The sequence below is a fragment of the Patagioenas fasciata genome, chromosome 5 (assembly GCF_037038585.1).
Source record: "Patagioenas fasciata isolate bPatFas1 chromosome 5, bPatFas1.hap1, whole genome shotgun sequence".
NCBI classification, from domain to species: Eukaryota; Metazoa; Chordata; class Aves; order Columbiformes; family Columbidae; genus Patagioenas; species Patagioenas fasciata.
In genome coordinates this window covers 70,924,132-70,936,155 of record NC_092524.1, presented here as the reverse complement: position 1 = coordinate 70,936,155, position 12,024 = coordinate 70,924,132, and the positions used below count along the sequence as shown (strand labels likewise).

The 12,024-nt window shown below is 46.6% G+C and overlaps 1 long non-coding RNA gene across 1 annotated transcript; it reads left to right on the top strand.

The window, feature by feature from the left end:
* Positions 1 to 243: 243 nt before the first annotated feature.
* Positions 244 to 4,601, top strand: LOC139828158 (uncharacterized). The gene is made up of 3 exons (XR_011739494.1): positions 244 to 3,875; positions 4,276 to 4,437; positions 4,536 to 4,601. It is a non-coding gene; the product is annotated as an uncharacterized lncRNA (long non-coding RNA).
* Positions 4,602 to 12,024: the final 7,423 nt, after the last annotated feature.

Genomic DNA, 12,024 nt, shown 5'->3' with positions numbered 1-12,024 from the left:
ATTTTTGCTGTAGCACTTTATTCCATACAAATATTCAAATGACAAGCAGCGCTTCTAAATGTGCTTTGATTTAATAAAAAATAAATAATAATAACCTCCCATTGAGACATTTTCAGTGCCTGAAAAATAAAAGATATTACTGAGTGATTTGAGTAAACTCTTCACCCAATTAATGTAAGCAATCATTTCATGCATTTTCTTTCTCAGCTTGGTATCAGGAAAAATCCAAATGGAAATTGTGCACAGGAGAATCTATCCCAGGACACAGGAGATCCTTACAGAAACATCAACAACTGTCGTCAGCTTTAATGTAGGCAGGAACTTGATAAAAAACCTCCTGCAGAATGACCCACCGAGGATCATCATCGTGACTGCAGATAAACCCATACAGACTGGTTCACTGATGAGAAGAGTTTACCACAATGGGCAGCAAAGGAGAAAATCTGCCCTATGGACGGTGTTGTCGTCTCTGCAAACAAGAATGTCCATTCCTGTCCTGTCCACCTGGGAAGCTTCCTTATTTTTAACCACAGCATTTTGGCAGGACTCCACGAAACTGAAGTTTTACACGTCACCTGATTTGTTCCAGTTACACACTTTAAGAAAGTGAATAGATTAAACAATGTGTAGCAAAGGGTTTCAGTAATTCTTCCAAGTGTTTGTTTTAGAAGAAGAGAAGAAAAAGCAAGTTCATCTCACTAAGAACAAGCCCTTTCTTAAGGTGGTAGTGCAAATGTAGAAGATCTTTATTTCTTTTGATGAGAAATCTCTCTTCTTCCTCGTGCTCAGGAAGGCACATTTGGGTTTTGTGTCGCATTTCCCCAGGGCTCAGTTCAGCCTTGGGGGAGCACATACACAGTTGCCCATGAGGTAGAAGCTCATGCAAGACCAGAAGTTGCCCATTATTAAGCAGTAATTGTTTCAACAGAGTGCTGTTCCACTGTATTCGGTGGTCGAGCAGTGCTACATTAATGAACTAAAGGACCTCAGGGCCTGGCACAGATTTCTTGTTTGAAAATGTTTAATTGCATTCCTAACTTTTTTCTCAAAATAATCTTTACATAGGACTCTCTCCAATTAAAAATTATGCAGAATGTGGCATTCAAACTGTTTGAAAATATCCTTTCTAATGCAGCTGAGTGGAAAGCCACGAATCTGAGAGCTTCACATAGGGACAGCTTCGTTTTCCACCCTGTCTTTTGAGAAACAGTTTCCCAAAGTGATTCTGTGCATAGAGAAAAGAAAGAATGTTGGAGAAGAAATATGTTAAGTAAAACCCAGAAGTGTTTTTACCAGGTTGTGGGGTCTTCTTGAGATGGTTACCAAGTACTGTGTGAAATGGTGTGTCCTGTCTACAGTCAGAACAGGCGGAAAACAGAAAAGGTTTCTGAACGACAACCGTAGCCATGGCACAGTTTCAGAAAACTCTGCGTGGTTATTAACCTAATGCAGAGGAAGAAGGGACGTCTGGGGGCGTATGGTCAGAGGAAGATTAGCAATAGGAGGCAGCTTAGCAAAGGAGTATCTAAATGGCCAGTATGACGCAAGGTGTGGAGGCTGCAAGCACCAAAGGGTCTGGTTGGAAACAAGACGCAAGTCCACTCAGCACATGTCCAGCAGCAAGGACAGTCGACGACAGGAATTGTATGATCTGCAACACGGCAAATTCTCCATTGTTGGAAATTACCTTTGCTGTGTGGAAAGCGCCTGTCCTTGAGAAGAGCCACGGCGGCTCAAGCACCGCGTGTCTACTGGAGGTGTCACCAGCTGCGTCCTGGCCCACCAGCCCAGCAGGTCACACAAAGCACCGGGCACGCGGTTCCTCTGAGAAATGTGCTTCCACTCATGAAGAACAAATCTCACGTTAAACACCTTCACATCTGAGTTCTCTACTTCACAGCGATGCAGTTCATCCAGAGCGTGCAGTGAAGTTGTTTCACTAAGGCGCCCGATCTGACGGGCTGAAGTTGGAGAAATTTGGATGCTGACGAAAGAAAGTGCTGCTGAACGAATTTTCACTTTAATTAAAATAACTACAAAATTGTACAGGGATGAACCCTGTCAGAACACGTTCTTTCACAAGATGGGCCTTCAAGGCGGCCAACCCAGCACGGTCAACACGGCACAGCAGGAACCGCTGCACTCAGAATTGTGCTTCTCTACAGCAACTTGCCAGTTTAGTCCATGAAATGTGAAAATGTGACCACATGCCACACGCTACGTCACTTTTCTTCAGCTGCAGATAATAAATGGAGTTCCCCGTGAGAGAATAACCTAACTCAGGTCAGCAGATGTCTGTGATCCTTCAGCAGCTCAGTGCGCTGGGCAATCCAAACTCCTTCCACCCCACAAAAGGCTGCACTGTGTGGATGGAGTCCCGGTCTCACAACAAGTTATTGATACTGGACTTCACAAACTGTGAGTTAACGTTCTTCGCAGAGACAACTCTTACCGAAAAAAAAAAAACTGATTTGTGATTTCACCTCCCCTTGTCATGACTTAATTGCTTCATGTATCCATAGTATTTTAGGACAGAAAGGTTGACACCACAGACTGCATCACCATCTAAATTAAGCACAACCATGGAGGCAGCGCTTGTGCTTTTAATCCAGGAAGATGAAGGTGAAGATGAAGAATTTTCTCTTTCCACATTCAGACTTCAACCACAGTCCCAGCACGAACAGTTGCCCGTCGCTGAAGCGCTGTCTCAATCTGGTTGCTCTCAGTACCAACACAGGTATCTCTATCTGCTTCTATGGATGCACACAAACAGACATGCGACCTTATTCTTCATGTGTAATCTGCTATAGATACCATAGTGAAATAACTCTGTTGCTTCCTGTATCTGCAAGATTGTTTGCCCATCAGAAAGAGCGTTTTTCATTGCACTCCCTTCCTCAATGCATACCAAACACAGCCAAACCCACTGTCTGCTGAACAGAGGAGACTGAGGAGCTCTTCATTGATTTTTTTTTAAATGCATTGCTGCATAGATAGGTCTAACAGCACAGTCAGCTTGGTGTCTCTGGCTCAGCTCTGTCGCCATGAATCAGCAGCCCAGGCTCGATCTCGCTCCGTGCTCAGACTCCGCAGAGCTGGCACGCGGATGCCATAGCAAAGGCTGGAGGGGATGCTGGGGAAGTTTCAGGACATCGCCAGTCATGTTTTCCAGAGATCGTGTTAATCCCACACCAGAACTGTGCTCTAGAGATCGAGGATTTTAATAGACTCCTATGCATCAATAGGATGACAGAAGTTGTGCCAGCACAGGGCAGTCGTGAGGTCACCGCTGTGCACTGAGCATTAGAAACCCTTGAGCTCACCATGGCAAATCCGGTTTCGTTTTAGCTGTCACCATCAAAGCCGCGGCAGCTGGAATTCCTCAGGAAGTAATCAAGAGTGTAGCTATGTTCCATTGCAGCATGTCTAGAGGATCCAAATCCCCCAAGTGTATGTTACAAAACATCTCTGCACCCAGCTGCTGTGTCGCTGGGTGCACTGATGGACCTTGATTGCCCCATGAGCCTCACCTGGCCAGACACACCCCCTGCTCCTGGGCTGGGAGCTCCATTTAAACCCAGGTCTGGGCACTCAGCCCCTTCCTGAGCTGTGCTGTGGGTGTCCCTGCCTGCTGGGTGGGCTTTGGATCCACGTCACAGCCTTGTCTCTGGTCCTGTCTCCAGCTCCCTCCTCTGCTCCTGGATGGACCCTGGGCTGGTTTTGTTACTGCTGTGCCAGCTGAGGTGCTGCCTGGTGATGGACAAGGTGAACTGGATCAGGATAGAAAGCTGTCCATGTCTGCTTTTTGCTGCAAGACAACAGTGTGTTGGTCTCTGAGGAGTTTTCTGTGTTTCAGTGATGGAAAGCTGAAAATGGTAAGTTTGAACATTAATTTTGCTAAGGAGAACTTCCCATGGTGGCCACCTTAACTGCTGTAGTCAGAGAGAACAAACCCATTGTTCACTCGGAGCCTGAGCTGTCAGGAAGGATTTCAATCTCTTCAGTCCTTTAACGTGCAGCACTGAAGACAAGGAGGGGGTAGAGCGCCCCGTGCCCCCGGGCAGGATCAGCTCCGGCTGGGTGGCTCCTGGGGCAGGGCTGGTTCTTGGCCCTGGTGATGAAGCTCTGCAGAGCCCGCAGGCAGCCAGAGCCAGCACTGCTTGTCCCAGCCTTACAGAGTGTCTCTGGATGTTTCTTGCCTGAGTTTACCTTTGTTATGCTTGCCCTATCCATGATGAACACAGAAAACTCATTATTTGTTATTTCTCCTCGAAGGTGAGATTTTCCAGTTTGAGTGGGTTTTTGTGTTGTCTCACGGACTGCTTGACCCACCTCTTCCTTGAAGTACAGCACCAAAACCTGATCACAAGGTGCCAGCTGATACCTTCCCAGCACCCACCAGAGTGGAGGATTTGTTGTGCTTTGTGCATCTCACAGGTAACACACCTCTTCAGAGACCACTTTTCCCCACCACACACGGTTGATCCAGTCTGTTTCAGTGATCCAGCCCTTTCCTGTGTCATATTTAAATGTAGGTTGCTCCTGCTACATATCACGCTTGCAGCATTTACCAGCTGGTAGTCTCCTACCTTTTCAGTCCACCTCATACAGCAAACCCATTCCTAGCTTGGGCTGCTCTCCCATGCATTTGCAGTCCATCTCATGTTGATGCAGTGATCTTGAAGACGTCTCCAGGCTGTTAAAGTACTGGGTTTGGCCAACCTGGGAGATGCACCCCTTCTTCTCGGTAAGAAATAGTAATAACCATTCTGGAAGTATGATTTCCAAGCAGGGTCGCATTTGTCATATATTACTATTATTTTTAAAGTATACTGTACACCTCTAAAAAAATTCTAGTAATTTTAGACCATGCTTCTCTCATTTGCCTAGGAGAGTTCCATGTGAGCTGTTTTGACTGTTATAAAGCTTTTGAAACCATATCAGCTGGCTCTTCATTAGAAATCATGAGGTCGTTACTGTCTTATGGTGAAAAAAGTAAGCTGGTTTGATGCGATTCATTAAAACCAAGCTGTTTCTAGTTTATCATGCTGACTTCCTTTGTGCATTTTCTGAGAAGTAAAACTAATTTCCCCGATTTTTACCTCCTGGTAGTTTCTCTGGCTGAAGATCTGTATAACATTGACCCTTCTCTTGTCTTCTAGTACTTTGCACCTCCACTAATTATGAACTATAATCACTAATAATCCTGAGAGTTCTCCATGGTTTTTATAGTTCTTGTCCATTTTCCCCTTTGTTTTTAAAAGGAGCAGAGATGTGATGATTCCTTTGTTCTATTAACTGTATTAGCCACCTGAGCAGTGATTTTTGTTGCTACTGATTCATTTACCAGTTGCATTCTGCTGGAAGCTTCCTTGCTCCATTGGATACTGGACCAACACTACTGGGGCCATCTTGCTTGATATATATATATATATATATATATATATATATTCCTCATTACCTTTGTTACCAATAGCTACTGTGCTCTGGTCTATGGGATTCTGAGTATGCACATCTGGTGCATTTTTCCTGTGAGCTGTTTGATTCTCTGATTTTTCATGTGGCTTCATTAGTGTGTGAAGTTTAAAAAAAATGTACCTATTTTGTCTTCTACTAAGTTTTCTCCGCTTTGGGATAGTGATTGCTCCTTGACAGCTTTGTGACCTGACTTGTTTCCTGTCAATATATCTGCTGAAGTTAATTGTAACAGGCCCGGTTCATTTTCAAGCAAGTCTAGACAGTGTAAGCTGATTAGTATTGTCAGAAATGGAGATTCCACCCAAGCTTTGCTTCCATCATAACCAAACAGAATTAGCAAACATTGTCGATGTGCCGTTCCAGAGCAGCTTCCAGAAGCAAACCTCGTTAGCTTAGAAAAGGAGAAAACAGCTGACACGGTTAAAGCTGGAAAAACAAATCTCCCTGTTGCTGCCTCCATTTCTGAAACACAGTGAGATACATCAAGCCAGGCTGATTTATGTGCAGTGCGAGGAACGTGTGGCAGGCGCTGGCAGCGGTACCGGGTCCCTAGAACAGCAATTGGCCCGGATCCCAGGGGTGCCCGCGTGTTTCGGGCACTCAGCCTTCCCGCGGGTTGGTGCTGGACCCGTGTGCTGGCGTGGTAACGCTTCATCACAAGGCAGAGGCACTGTTTGCTATCATCCAACTGAGAAAGGTTTCCTAGCAAAGGACAGAAGTGCTGGCTTTTCTTTAAGGAAAGCTCAGTATTTATTTCAGCCGTTACCTGTGTTTTCTCTGGAATTTAACAATGAAATAATCTGATTGAGGTATGTAAGCAAGATTACACTGGGTATTTACCACAGTGCTTAGAGTCTCTGTTAAATTAAAAGCGCAGAAAATCTTAAGCAAAAAGTGTCATACACCAATTTGGCATGAAGAAGTCACAATGACTGTGTAAAAGAATCAGAATTTAAACATATGAAAATCAAGAAGAAATAAAAATATAGCAACCGAATTCCTCCCTTATCCTGTTCTACTTCTTATGTGTGCTTCTCGTGTATTCCACAATCAGCATGTATAGGTTGGTGTGCTGGAACTGCATACGAGTTAATCTCATTTTGCACTGTTGAGAGGGCCTTGAAAAGGATTTTGCCCTAGGTTAGCTCACTGGAACTAAGCCGTGATAAAGAGATGTCTGAGAGGATCATTTATCTGTACTTCTGTGTCAGCTGTCATTTAAAAAATAACTATACTGAATTCCGGTGCCCAAATCTTTTAATGAAAAGCAGGGGGCTCTGCCCAGCTCGGCCAGGTCCCTCGCGGAGCCTGGCTGGGGACACGACTGTGACAGCGAAGCGGGAGAAGATCCAGCAGAGGCTCTGCTGTCAGCGAACTCTGCGTGGTGTGAGAAACATCTGGTCTGGGAAAGGGGCTTTAATGCAGAACTAGCCTTTGTGAGACCAGAAATCACAAGATTATCAAACAATAACGCTAATCAGCCTGAGGAGCAGAGGCAGAGTTGTCTGTCTACAACAGGTCTGAAAGCATCGTAGTAAGATGAGTGAAGAAGCTGAAAGCGAGATGAGACAGAGTGGTGACTCTCGCCACAGGTCCTGTGTGGACAGATAATCATGATCATAAAATCACCTGAGGAGAAGGGTTTGGGGTCTCTTCACAGTCTGACTCTGACGCATTTCAGTCTGGACTGAGAAAGGCGATGGTTCTGTTCGCAGCAGAACGAAAGGCAGGAGCGCGGGCTCTGCGCGGCGGCACGGGCTCTGTGCAGTGGCACCGCAGGCTCTGCACAGTGCTGCGGGAGCAGGGCGAGGATGATGAGGGTCCCGGTACCCAGCCAGGCTGCTCAGCCTTGGGGACACCTCAGGTGGAGCTGCGGAGATCAGTGTGGGTGCCGAAGGTTGCAATCTGCCCCCTGTACAGGTGTGGAAACCAAGGAGGATGAGTGTCTCCCTGTTCCACTGATCTGGAAAGTGGCAGTGTAGGGAATTACCGAATGTTTGTGGAAAGAGGAAAGAATACTGAAGTGTTCATGTAGGGGCTCTGCTACTGGGATAGGAGTTACTACTTCATTTGCCGAACAATTAATAGGAATGTTCGTGCAACCAGTGGGCAACACCGAGCTGCACCCGTGAGCAGGGGTGGCAGGACTTGGGTCCGTGTGCCCCTGGGGCAGGTTTTGCCATGAGCCGGGGCAGCGGTGGCTCCGTGCCTGGGCGGGAGGTACCGTGGGCAGGGAGTGACATGCGGGTACCAAGTGGAGTTGAGTATCCTAGCGAAGGGAGGTGATGAGAGCACTGCACGCAGGTAAACTCCAACCAAGCAGAGCCCTCTGATTGCAGGAGGGTGTAGAGCCTGGGGAACAAACGCGGGGAGGAAAACCAGCGCGGGCAGGCCGGCGGTTACTGCGAGAAACTGCATTAGAGGTACAATGGCAAAGCATCCTTTTGTGCGAGAAAGATGAAAAAAGAACAAGATATATTGAAAAAGGCCAATAGAGGCTGAAGTAATAAAATGTAGCCCGAATATCCACCTTTACCTCCAGTTCTGAAGAACTCGGGGGTGATGAGTAGATCTGTCAAAATATTTTTAATGGAAAAGTTGTGATTTATGAGTTTTTGTTTTTCATCACTTTTTCTCATTTTTTTGACAAATAAAAGCAAAATCTGGTTGGAGAACACTCAGGTTTTCCCATTTCTATTACTCTGAATTGGAAAGGATGTGGAAAAGTGGACGCAGTTTATATATTGATTCTTTAAATATGAGAAAACAAGCCTGCAATTTTTAATTACTAGTTAAAACTGGAAGCAAGCTTTAGTAAAATGGGTGGAAGAGAAATCAGGACCTGTTACCACTTCTGCTTGTATCATGTGGGTTGACTTTTTTGTCAGAGAAAAAATAACACATCTTTCCTGTAGGAGAGAGCTCGGCTATAGGGGAAAAAATTCCCATTTTCCAGCTAGCTCTATTCAAACAGAATCTGCAGCCCCACAGATTAATTGCATTAATTACACGCTTTCAGGCACCTTGCTGTTTCCTGTGGCAACCTGCAGAGAGAAAGCGGGGCTCTGGACCTGGAAGCCGCCTCTGGTGCGCAGTGCCAGCAGCACGGGGCTGATGGGCTCACCTTGCTCTCTGAGGAGGTTTTCTGGCTGTAGGCAGACAATAATAGATATCGTCATTAAATTATTCAGAATATTGCGTACTGGAGATCCTTGGTTTTTCTCTAGGAGTGCTTCTGTTGTCATGCTTTCTTCCTGCCGCGCGGTTGGCATCATGAGGTGTAAGAACGTGTGAGGTGCAGCACATGTTCCGTTCCCCTCTCGTTTGCTGCCACCTGCTCTGCGGACACCCTGAGCACAGACTGGCAGCCCCCGGACCTGCTCTGTGTGTGAAAAATGGGTGATTACAGAGTGCTGAGGTGGGAAGGCACCTACACCAAACCCCAGGTCCAGGACTCTGTCCAGTGGCTTTTGACTGTCCCCAAGGATAGGGAGCAACCGCTCCATGATGTGATGCTAAGACGTGCCCAGCATCCCCAGCCAGGAACCCTGGAATAAGCCAAAACCTTTTAAAACATAAACTATTCCTGGAGACAGGTTACAGGAGGAATTGCTTAGTTGTTTGAAGCTCCTTTGTAAGACACAAGCTGTAAAGAAAAGGGACGTGTGAGTAATGTAGTAGCACCAAGCCAGCACTGTAAAAGCCTCGGTAGCCATAAACCACGCCATGCGGTGTCTCTGGCTGGTGCTGTATTTTCTGGTGGGCTGAGGAGCAGCCCCCCAGTATGGGAGTGTAATTTGTGAGCACGTCTTGTCACCTGCAGGGTGATGGAGGACTCCAGAACAGCTTAAATTCCCCTCTATTCAGCACACGTTCAGGTAGTTAAAAGATGCATCCTACACCTATCCGCTGTTCAGGGAAAGATTCGACGCAAATGGCTTTCCATGAAATGTAATCACACGCTGCTGGCTGCACATGGATCTGCGCTTTATTGCTGTTCTATGAATTCCTGTCTCGGCTGCCACCGGCTGCGCGTTGCCCTGCGTGGTCCTGTGGAGTTTGATGGGACCGCAGTCCTGCGCACAGGATGAGCAGAACCTCATCTCCCGGCTCTCGCTCCCCGCATGGGCTCTGCTGAGCGAACGTGTCTGCAGCTGCTCACTGTTTCACTCTGCGGTGACAATGAACTCTTCTAGCTAAGAGCACTTATTTAATGTATTCAGATGAAGGTAATATTTGACCATGCTTCACTAGTGACCTTTTCAGTATTCTGTATTTTGTTTGAGCAGCCACTTCAGCCGGTCCCCAAAGGTTAGGGGGATGTGGTGTGTAAACACAGGGCAGTTGGAAAAGCCAAGTAATCAAAGTGCACTTTCACAGCAAAGGTCACAAGCCTATTGTACAGTGTATTATTACACACAACATTAATTTCCAGAACTTACAGACAGGAACTTGCACATAGGAGACATCTGGATGCCAAACATAAAAGTTGTCTCCATAAAGAATAACAGCGCAGAGATTACCTGTGAAATATCATGATGCTGGAGGGCGGTGAGCTGGGAGTGTGTTGGATGCTGTATAGATAATAAGACAAAACTGGTTTAAATATGATGGCAAAGATGGTCAGCACCCTCCTGGGCTGTGCTGGGTCAAGGAGGGGTCCTGCCCCTCTGCTCAGCACGGGGGAGGGACAGCCAGGGTGCTGGGACCAGTGCTGGGCTCCCAGTACAGACCTGAGCTTGCTGGAGAGTCCAGTTCAGGGCCACGAAGGAGGAACTGGAGCATCTCTCCTATGGAGAGAGCTGGGACTGCTCAGCCTGGAGAAGAGGCAGCTCAGGGCGTCTTATCCATGCGGATAAACACCGGGTGGGAAGGAGATGGAGCCAGGGTCTTCTCTTGTGTCCGGTGCCTGGACAAGAGGTAGGGACACGCGCTGAAATGCAGGAAATTCCAGCGCAACATCAAAGCCGCTCTTGCTGTGAGGGTGGTCAACACCAGCGGGCTGTCCAGGGACGCTGTGGAGTCCCCAGCCTTGGAGAGATTCAGAGCCCAACAGGTCAGCTGAGCTTTGTGAGACCTGCGAGGTTTATTGAACACCCACAGACACCTGACAGTGAGTGTGAAACACTGCGCTACAGGTGAACACTGGTTTCGAGTGAGTAACTTCAACTAACTTTGCTAATAGGACGGGTAAGAATAAAAAATCGTCTTTTAATTACATTTTCTCCGTTAAAATATTCACTTTGCTCATTCTTGCTAACAGAAAAACAACGTTGTTTTGTAAGAACTATAATAAGATGCCTCTTCTGTGTACACGGATTGTTTTTTCCCAAAGTTACTTAAAAGGCAGTGTTTTACAGACTGAACAGCTACTTTGTGTTTAGAATAAAACTAAAATCAACTTGGTTCTAAGCAGCAGGATTAATCCCACCCACTCATCCATTTGAGATGTTTTCATAGTTTTGCTTTAATTCCTTTCTTCCAGCTTATTTCTTGTTGCATGGTACTGCATCAAGAGACCACATTATACCACCTGTACGCTGCGTAGAAAACACTAATCATCGTGTAGTTTTAATGTCAAAATTGCTACTGAGGCAACGGAACCGAAGTTAAACAACTGACTTCTTGTTTCCAGAGAGCGGCTCTGAACACAAACTGAAGGCATTAATCTGCAGCAGTGGGTGCTGGAGAAGCATGGAGCCCGCCAGTGCCTCGCTGGGACCCAGGTCGGAGCCTCCACAACCTTTTCTTGTTTTTCTCCAGTCTTGTTAGCATTTGACTGCTTTTATTTTTTGAAAGCCTTTCCTTACATGTAATGGGAGCTTCCTGTGTTCCTGCTTGTGTCCATTGCCTCTTGTGCTGCTTCAAAATGAGTCTGTCTCCACCTTCTCTATGGCTTCCCATTGACTCAAGACAGCGCTAAGGTTTCCCCGTGCTTTTGTGAGGCTGAGGGGACACATTTCTCTAGTATCCGACTGCTAGGCCTGTGCTTCAGTGGGTACCAACTGTGTGTTGGTGCAGGTTTTTGTTGATTTTTGCTTTCTCAGTTGGGAAGGGACAAGCCAGATGTGCACCCAGGCTGCAGTCCAGCTAAGCCTGCGGTCCAGCCTGGCCAGTGGCATCAGGCAGGCTGGAACAGAAGACACATTGCTCAGGGATTGTCTCAGCAAAGGGGCATTACCGGGGCATGGTTGATACTGTTGACTCTGCTGTCAGTATTACCGCATTGAAGAGTTATTTGGAGCTTGTTTTTGTCAGCATTTACAATCTGTAATGATCTACCATGCTTAGCAATATCAATATCAGTGCTGTGAGAACATATTTTTATGTACTTTCTCTGCTCACACACGTTTTCCTGCAAACAGTGTTTTTCATACCATTTTTTCCTCTTGCGCACATGTGCTGAGCTATATCAAGAGCAGGACTGTGAAACAGATAAAAAACTGGCCATATGCTTTCTTTATGGTCTCGCAGTGCCTGCAGCCCCTGCAATCTGGCGTGGGCTTCTGAGCAAGTGCGAGCGGCCAAAAGGCCGGTCCGGGCTCT